General features: G+C 44.4%; 1 long non-coding RNA gene across 5 annotated transcripts in view; it reads right to left on the bottom strand.

Moving 5' to 3' along the window:
• Positions 3050-9567, bottom strand: part of LOC110395582 — a 151348-nt gene continuing 144830 nt past the window's right edge. For 4 of the 5 annotated variants that reach the window (XR_002436493.1, XR_002436494.1, XR_002436495.1 and 1 more), the window contains one exon: positions 3050-7871. This is a non-coding gene — a long non-coding RNA (uncharacterized LOC110395582). The remainder of the gene's footprint in view (positions 7872-9567) is intronic. The other variant, XR_002436492.1, reaches the window with a different exon arrangement.

The raw sequence follows: 9567 nt of genomic DNA, 5'->3' as shown, positions 1-9567 counted from the left end.
GACAAAACATGATCCTCTGCAAGCAGTGGGTCCCTATGTGAGCAGCGTGAGGTGCCATGGTAACGAGGCAATTATTTAATGAGGTTTAAAGAAGCGAAGGCTTGGGTAAACTTGGCATGAGCAAGTCTTAGCAAAATGCAGGATGCCATTAACAAGTAATTACCTAAAAGGGTAAAGCGACGGGAACAAAGATAGGATCTATCTTAGAGGTCGTTACAAGGGAGATTTATGAATATATATAAATTTTGGTGGAGGAGATGTTTGTCTTAGAACAGATTAAGAAGGGGGGGTTGACGTTCCCCCTTCTCCATTTAACAAGTGACAAAACCCCATCAAGAAGTACCAACCTTGAGAAGGGAAGCTGCTATCACAAAAGGCAAATTTCTTCCAGAGCTGTTCCAGTGTGCTTGGTTTTTCGCTCTTTTTCCCCCACCCTTAACCATTTGCTGTCCCTCCCCTCCCAAAAACACCTCAGCTTGCATCACAGAGGGCTTGGGACCCTCCAAGTCGGGAGGCAGATCCCCACCAGGGCTAATTTGGGGAAGTGAGCCGGAGGTACCCGCAGCAGATGACACGCAGGGCTCAGCTTCTTATTCAGCTCCAAGTCAGCAGGGGCACCCCCTGACCATCTGTGGTCTATAAATTACAGTAACACCGGCACACACTGCTTGTAAATCACCAACGAACAGGCTTTACCTTATGACACACTACATGAACCCTGTTGGATATTCCAATAAACTCCCATAAACCATCTGATATAAACTCTGGATTATGTTTCTTTGGGGGCAGGAGAAAAACCTGGAATTTTCTTCACTTGCTCAAACTTCTCATGCGTGAAACGAAGATGTGCCCTAAGCTGCATTGTGTGTTTACATATCAGGTTTTCTTATGAAAGAGATATTTTCCCCCACTGTCATTATTACCAAATATATTTCACTTTCCAAGAGTGCATCATTCTTGAGCTAAATGGGGTCATTGCTCTTCCGCTAAATATATATATATATGTATACATACCACTGCATTTCACAATTGCAATTTAAAACGTGCCCGCGTGGCATGTCCTCCATCCTAGATGCACTGAGCACAGGTTAAAAATGGGGTGGTTCACCAATGCCCTTTGCTTTTGGAGCAGCAAGAAGGCCCTGAATCTAGCCTGCCATCTGGGCAAGCAGCTGGGAGGGGAAAACCAGCTGGAAAATAAGTTATTCTGGATGACAACATTATTTTTATCCAGGTTTCTTAGGGCTGTAGGGGCTGGCTGTGCCCATAGAAGCCTTTAAAGCCATTGGCCCATTGCAATAAGCTGGAAAGGTGTTCCCATCCCATGGAGAAAGGGAGGCAAGGCAAGGCCCCGGTGGTCTTCCATGATGTAGGTGGCTGTAGTGTGGCATCAGCAGACACTGGAGACTCCACATCTGCAAGAGCAGTCCATGGGAATCAATGTCCCTTTGCTGGCAGTGAACATCCAATTAATTAATACTCATGGATATTTCTCTTTGTAAAGCAGAGCACTATTTCTAAGCTCCAACCAACACTGATGCTTTATTACATAAGAGATACATGCCAGAAAGCATCTAGTTTAAGCATAAAAAAAAGATGTCAAAGCAGAGAGAATATGTACTGGAGAAGCAAGGACCAGCCCATTACACGATCCTGGTGTCACCTAGGGAGCCTATATCTGACTGAAATACTTGGAATATTCTCAGCAACAATCCTTTCCTCACCAGAAATGCACATTCACAGCATTCACTGAATCTAGGTTGAGTCTGTCCAAGTAGTTAAGCATCAGAAGAAGAAAGCTGTGCAAAAATAAAGTGGATTTTTATAAAATTTACCTCACATTTTCCTGGGGAAAAAAAAACAAACAAACCAACCAACCACAAAAACAATAGCCGAAACAAACAAGGAAAAAAAAAAAAGGAAAACAGGATGTAGCTTAAAATCTAAATACAGCCATCCCTCTTCAACTCAGACAAGTGCCCTGTCATTTCTGGGCAGGGAAGTGCTGGTTCACAAGCCCTATAAGCTGGAGGCAGAGCACACAGGGCATCGTTACAACAAACCCAGGCCCAGCTTTCCCAGCACAGAGCCGTGGAGCAGGGCTGGGCCTCGCTGCACCGATGCTCTTCCTACTTCTGCCCCTCACCTTGGGTCCCATACCTCCCATCGACCCCCTCGCTGCTCCCCCCGGCCCTGCTCCATCTGCCCATTTCTGCGCAGCCCAGCAAGAACAAGAAGTGATAGTGCTATTTCTGGTTTTTAACAAGATTTGGAAAGCATTCAAATGCCTGACTAAGTGGTTGGAAACAAGGAAGCAGAATGATGTTTTGGCATCCCGCAATGTGTGCATGAAGAGCATAGACACAAACACATTGAGCGCACATACTGTAAAACAAGATTACAAGGAGAGTACGACTAATAAAAGCCTATTAAAACATCATGGACGCTCTTGCTGCTCGTATGTATGCCCACATATTAAAATAACAAATACTCCACATGAACGTACAGTTTGAACATGACAGATCGCAGATATAACTTTCAGCAACCTTTAAATGCATGATGCCATCCTATAATTAACATAATCTACCCTCAAGTTGGAGGGATTTATTGATACTGGCAGAAACATTTGCAAATAACTTGGGGAAGTTTGTAACATACCTTGCATCTCCAGGGATTTAATTCATTTTTTCCATTTTTTTTCCAGCTACCATCAATAAATTCATTCAGGGCCCTCAGTGCACTGAGCTAGGGGCAGTCACAAAAGCTGTTGGAAGGTCTCAATAGAAAGTTTTAAGAAAGAATAAACATGAAGAAAGAGCCCTGTTATGTTTTCATTTATTTTGCTTGCTTTCACATGCATTGAGGGGGGCTGAGGGGCTTGCATTTGATGTTCACAGACGAAAAAAAGGCCAAAGCAGACCATAGGCAAAGCAAGATGCAAGAGGGTTGCCCAAATTCCCCAGGAGGTAAACACAGCAAACCCACTGGGCTACTGCCTATGCAGGAGGTAGGCTGCAATGGAAGTATCACACAGACCAGGTGATGCATCTATAGAGAGGTTACAGCTTTTATTAGCGCCAGCTGATAGAGTAGCGAAAAACGCATGGAGACAGCGCCTTCCCAGAGGAATGGAGGTGCTCACACCTCCAGATTGGTGCAGGATCTTTTGGTAGTCAACGAGCAGCAGCTGAATCCCAGCGATGCGGTTCATGCTCTTCACTTTCTACAATAATCACAGTTAAGAAACTTGGCTGCGACCGTACATATTTAAAAATGTATGTACTTGGAAATAACTAATGACAACGCTTCCACTGAAAGCAAGAGCTGCATCTGAACTGCAGAGCCCACCAGCTCCTCCTGACTCCCAGAACTGGCTTTGCAGCCAACAGAGATCTCAGTAAGGTGACTTCTAATGAGGGCGAGAACAACTTCACTGCAAGTGGGTTTCCAGAACTGAGATGTGAGCAGGGCCAGCACTTGCAGCACCCAGGGCATCCAATGACGGTTTGGTCAGGTGCCAGGGGGCTGCATTTGTGTGGGCTGGTGGGGATAGAATTTGAGGTAGTGATGGCACACACACATCCACATAGCAAGTGATAACCCATTTGAACAAAGAAAAAAGACAACACCACCTGAAAAGTATCCCAAAATGTACTTCTAAGCTTTTTTTTTTTTGGTCATCTTGGACGTGCTGACTCTATTTGAACACAGGAAGTAGGGGCAGCCCATGAAATACTGCAGTTGCTCAGTGGAGGTGCCTTGGCCACTCCCCTGGCCTCTGTATCCTTCCCAGCCATGCCTCACAGACTGCATCAAACAACGAATGCTTCCTCATGTTCTACTCTCCCACATTGTTAAAAATTTCCAATACAGCAATGTCTCCAACTCAAAGTCCAAAAGCCATCGTCCCAGTCAACTTGTGTTTTATTTTCTGGGGGTGGGGGGAGAAAGACATCCGTTTTCATAGAAACATAGAATCATTTGTTGGAAGGAACCCTTAAAGATCATCTGGTCCAACCACCCTGCAATGAACAGGTACATCTGCAGCTAGATCAGGTGCTCAGAGCCCTGTCCAGCCTGACCTTGAGTATTTCCAAGGACAGGGCTTCCATCACGTCCCAGGGGCAACCTGTTCTAGTGCTTGACCACCCTTTTTAGGTTTTAGGTTATAACACATCGTAACTAGTACAAAATCACAGTCACAGGTCAAGATGTCCCACTGCTAAACTGCAAATCAACCAGGATGGAAGAAAGAAGGGGGTTTAGCTTCCTGCTTTCTCTTGGTGTTTTGTCTGCTCTTCTTTGCAGTGAAAAATAATCAGGGTATACTAGGCCACCCCCGAAGCTTGTTTGGGTGTCCACCTTCAGCATGGTGAGCTGGGTCTTGAAGGAAAGCTGCCACACAAGGTGCTCCACCAAAAGTGAGTGCGACTCACTTGTCTTCCATTTCTACCACATTTCCATTAAAAATGTGAGGGCTTCTTTTGTTTTTTGTTTCTCCTCCAGAAACACGGAAAAAACTGATCTCATTGCAGGGAAGAGAACAAAAACAGATTAACAAATCTGGAAATGGTCATTTCTGCTGCGAGTACAGGAAAGTCACCATCTTCCCATTGGGGTGGCCCATCCGGAACTCCCTCCTCCAGCCCAGCTTTTCCCCAGCCTTGCTCCCTGCAGTGGTCCAGGTGCCCAGTGTCTGGGAGAGCCGTGCTAAAGCTCCAGAAAACCTTGGGAAGGGCTTGAGGAGCCTCTCGTGCTGCCGATCAGGGAATGATGCTGTCAGCTGCAAGGAAGAAGAATTTGAGGTTGGCTGCTGGAGTGCTCTGAGCTCAGGAGGGGTTTAGAGGAATGCAAGCTGGGGTTACATAAAACACTGACTCATGCTGAGACATCATGAGTTTTGAAAGCTTCATCTGAAAGATGAACAAAACCTCAGGCTACACATCGCTTACAAGCCAACAAGAACCAGGGATGTGTGGGACCTCTGAGAATCAGGCCTCGGCATAGGCTGTTTTTGAAGTCCTGCCACCACTCTCTGAAGGAAATAAGAGCCATACACGTCTACCAAGGGGTGAAGTCTGTCCCTTTGTTACTCCAGGGAAGATTGCCACAGGCATTTCGGCTTTACCCATTGGAGAAAACTGACTAAGCTGGAGTAAATATAAGTCACGTTATCATTATCCTTTCTTTTGGGCTACTGTGTACAATATTGAAATGTATGTCATGCAGATGCTAAAAAGTTGTGCTTCTTGTTGGGATGTTTGAGCGTGTAAATGTTTGTGGTTTCATGGACTTGGTAAAAACATTCATGGTTCCCAGTGGCTAGAATTGGTGCAGAGCTCTGTGACTGCAGATGCCACCCTTCCTGGTAAGCCAGGAGCCCTCCCCCTGGCTCTGAAATCAACCCATTATACAGGTAACTCATGTGCAGGAGTACGTGCGTGCGAGGAGCAAAAGGAGGGCAGTACTGAGGACTTCCTGCCCTGCATCAGAAACTTCGACCAAAACCATCCACACTTTGATATTCAAATATGACTTCCAAGCTCCACGCTCAGAGACATATGCAAGTAGTTGATTTTTTGGATCCTTTACAATTTTCTCTCTCTCCTCTTATTTACTGTAGGTACTCAGCATCTCACACACAAAAAAAAATTAAAAATCAGTTAAATTATTCAAGTGCTTAAATAAAGATATGGCTGCCTGACGGTGTTTGTCCAAATTTGAAAAAGGTCGCCTGCTTTTAATCTTTATTTCTCTTTTCTCTCAGTTGCAGTCTTGCTCTCCTACAAGCACGCTCATGAAAGGATGAAGAAGTACAGATGGGCTGTTTGTTTTTTAGTCAGGTCACTGCATAATATGGCATTGGGAAAAGAAGCACCTGAAAAAGTGTAAGAAACACCAACGTAGACGAAGCATTGCAACCATCACAGGCTGCCCCTGCAGGGAAAGAGAGCTGATGGGCAACAAAGCATTGGTAAACTGTGTGCCTTTCTGCCTTGCAGAATGGGATACAATACATAGGGACTGGTGCTGGGCTCTGGAGTTTGTATTATGTGAGGTACTGGATGTGCTCATTCCTGAGTTTCTGATGTCAAAAAGAAGTACTAACAGTATAAATGTACGTGCCCCTGTCCCCCCACATATATGTTCATATTTATGTGTATAAATATATATATACACATACACGTATTTCATATGTACGCATTCATTCTGGCTTGCAAAGCTTGCTTCAACAGGGTCCCAGCTAGCCCTTAAGCCTCCGCATCCCCACTGTTAACAATTTAATCACCTTATAAGCTCCTGTGGTGACTAACGCCGTGTCTACACTTTCAGCACACAACGCTCAAGAAGCCGTTTTAGCAACAGCAGCATGTGAAGCAGAGGCACTATTTGTGAGGCTCAGAGTCCTTACAGCCATTCCTTTCTCTTTGGGCTATCGACATTCCTGAGCGCTCACGACGCAGCTGCTCGTGGCAGCGCTGCGCTGAGCCGCTGGACAGCCCACATATGGCTGTGTGCGGAACAATAGCAACTTGCTGTTGTTATTGTTATATGCATCACCATATGTGTTTATTAGAAACAGCAATAAAAGGATGACAGGCTCCCTCAGCTATCCCTGCTGCACGGGGAGGAGAAAAGCGAGGGAGTCAGCAGGATAAAGGGAGAGGGCTGAGTGTTCTCCCCTAGTTTTGGGGAGCTGGTGGTGAGGCAGCCTGGTCCCAATTCTTGGGAAGCAGGGCTGCCTGCCCATAACATTGCCAAATGAATACTGCCCCTATAAATGGACAGCAAGCAGAAGCCACCTCTCGTTCACTTTTGTTAGAAAACTGCTGGAAACTTGGAAAAATTGAATCCTGATAATTTGGCCACTAAAATCCCCCTAGCTTTACTTGTGTACAGCCTGCCCTGAGCAGTGTAGGAGGAACCTCCCAGCATCAGAAAGGCTTTGGATGAGGGCCTTGTTTCATATACGCATCCATCATGAAAACAACAGCCAGTAGGGTGCACGTGGGATTGCACCATTGGCCCACCCTGAAACAACTCCCAGCATGGAGAAATATAGGCTGGGAAGCCTGCTTTTATCAGATAGGGGCTGGAAGGCTGCCTTGCCATCACAGCGAGAGAAGTACTGAGGAAGGAGAATGGGTAAGAGAAAAGGAGACTGAAACAGCTGAACTGAACATGTAAACCCTTATAATTCTCCATCATTCCCCTCAGCTCCTACTATTTGCTATATTTTAATGCAAAGAGGAAAAAAACCCTCATAACTTCTGGCAGCAAAACCAGCAGTTAGAAATGCAGCATACCTTGTAATGCCATAATGCAATGGAAAGTGCAACAATGACAGCACAGTAGCAAAGTCCCAGGCTGCAGTAAGGATATGCCCAAATGCAACAGCTTTGGACATAGAAATAAAGGAAAGAATTTGCTTACCTTCAGAAGACCACAGGAACACACAGACCTCCAACAAGATACACTTATCCCCCACTGCAGCCCTTCAGTGAGGTCTGGGAAGAGGTGGATCCTGGCTCCACCCCTTCTGGTCACTCAGGTACATTGCATGCACCTGAGCTCCCCTGGGTTGGCTCTGCCTTCCCACCAGGTGCTCCATCACTGGTTCAAGCCTTGACTTAGCATTTCTGATACATATCTAAATATGTAGTATAGTGCAATTTTGATAGGGTTGATTGTTGCAAGCCATCTTCAGGCATGTAGAAATCAATGGGATTTAGTACTTATCTCCAAAGGCAGAATTGAGCTGCTGCATACAAGATCTGCACATTTTTTCATGTTCAAAGCTTCATTTTCTTTTTTACAAGAAATGAAGTTTCCATCTTGCTTTTTGTGACCAAAATAACAAAGTTTAGCCACTGTAAAAAAAATAAAAATAAAAATTAGTTTGCAATGATGAGTTTTATCATTTTTACTGCAACTTTCCAACGGTGGTCCAAATGAGATTTCCACTCTTTGCTCATTTTCTACTTCCTACCCATAAAAGTAAAAAATAATTCAAGACAATGTTTTACGTCCTTGAAAAGTTCCCAAAGCAGGATTTTCCAGTGTAACTCCGTCAGCTTGCTTTTTCTTTTTGCATCGCTCAATTTTGCTATTACACTGAAACAACAATGTGAAATGCTGTTACCTCTGATCAAGTTGCTAACAGAATAAATTGTGTAGTTACTTAAAAACTAAGTTACTTAAAAATTTTATCACACGGCCATTGCCCCAGCAAAGTCCTTTCTTTTTCCTGCTGCAGCCTCCATCTGCTAGCAAACTTCTTTTCACAGGGTGTTGTTTTCTCTCCACAAAAACACAAACTTTTTTATGGAATGAATCCAGCCACAAATCAGCTTAGAGAAATTTGTGTATTGGTTTACGCGGGTTGATAACTCAGTCCTGGGTGGATCTTTGCCTTATTTTTTCAGAAATTGTTTTCCAACATATAACTTTAATTCTGCTTCCTTTCAGTCACTGTCTCCTGAAATCGCATTTTGTGGATTAAAAATATCCCATTTATACCTTTTAAAAGGCAACAGTAAATCAGGCATTGCTGTTTCTTTTTAATTTCAAACAACTACCTTGAATCTGTTTTGCTTATTTATTAGCAGCAATCCCTACCTCGCACACACAAAAGATCATCAGAGCTTTGCTACTGAGTGAAATAAAAGCAGGATGAGACCATATGGTTCTTGTTAAATGAGCCTCATCTTCCTATTGTTAATGCTTATCTCCAAAATAAAGTATTTCTGCAGAAAGCATATTCCCATAGTATGTTCTCTTTCCAATGACCAGCTGGTTGCCAGTTTGTTATTTGCACTGCAGCAGACCACTTTCATCTATTTCTATTCCAGTCCAAGAACACCATTTGTACATTGTCCAACTTGGAAATGTTAATCTGACACCATTGGTCATGGGCCTTTTAACTTCAAGTGGCATACTTCCAGCGAGCTGCCAGTTGAGTATTTACACTGGAATCTTTCTTAGCCCAGAAATAAACTATTTGTTCGCCGTAAACATCAGCAACATGCCAATAATTTCTGCAGCACACATGGAAGAAGGTGCAGCCTATCACGCGTTGCTGCTGGCTTCTCAATCGCCTCGTAAGTAGCTCCTTGGGGAGATGCTGCTTGTCTGGAGCCATGACAAATGGATCCATTTCCCCTTGATGCGTGCACATAACTTTTATTTACATTCATGGGAGTTACGCATGCATATTGAAAGAGAAGAAGAGTGGCCCAGAGTGGGATGGTTGGGCAAGAGGCTAGCAGCAACTCCTGAGACGACGGACTGTCCATAAGGGCCAAAATGTCAGGAAAACCATGCTGCAAAGAAATACTACAGCTTAGACTGTGCAAAGCCGCAAGCACGGCGCTGAGGAAACTTGTTGGGCCAGGGGCAGCCTGCACGCTCCTGAGCGCAGCGATCCTGAGGGATTTTGCTTCGAGGTTGCTATTGCTTCCAGCAATACAATTTATGCTTCCTGAACGAATATTACATTTTGGGCCCTTTTCAATGAAATAAAAGACCAAGAGGAAAAGTTATGCTGGGTTCTGCAATTTAACTTGA

The sequence above is a fragment of the Numida meleagris genome, chromosome 3, assembly GCF_002078875.1.
Source record: "Numida meleagris isolate 19003 breed g44 Domestic line chromosome 3, NumMel1.0, whole genome shotgun sequence".
Taxonomy (NCBI): domain Eukaryota; kingdom Metazoa; phylum Chordata; class Aves; order Galliformes; family Numididae; genus Numida; species Numida meleagris.
This window is presented reverse-complemented; position numbering and strand designations above follow the sequence as displayed.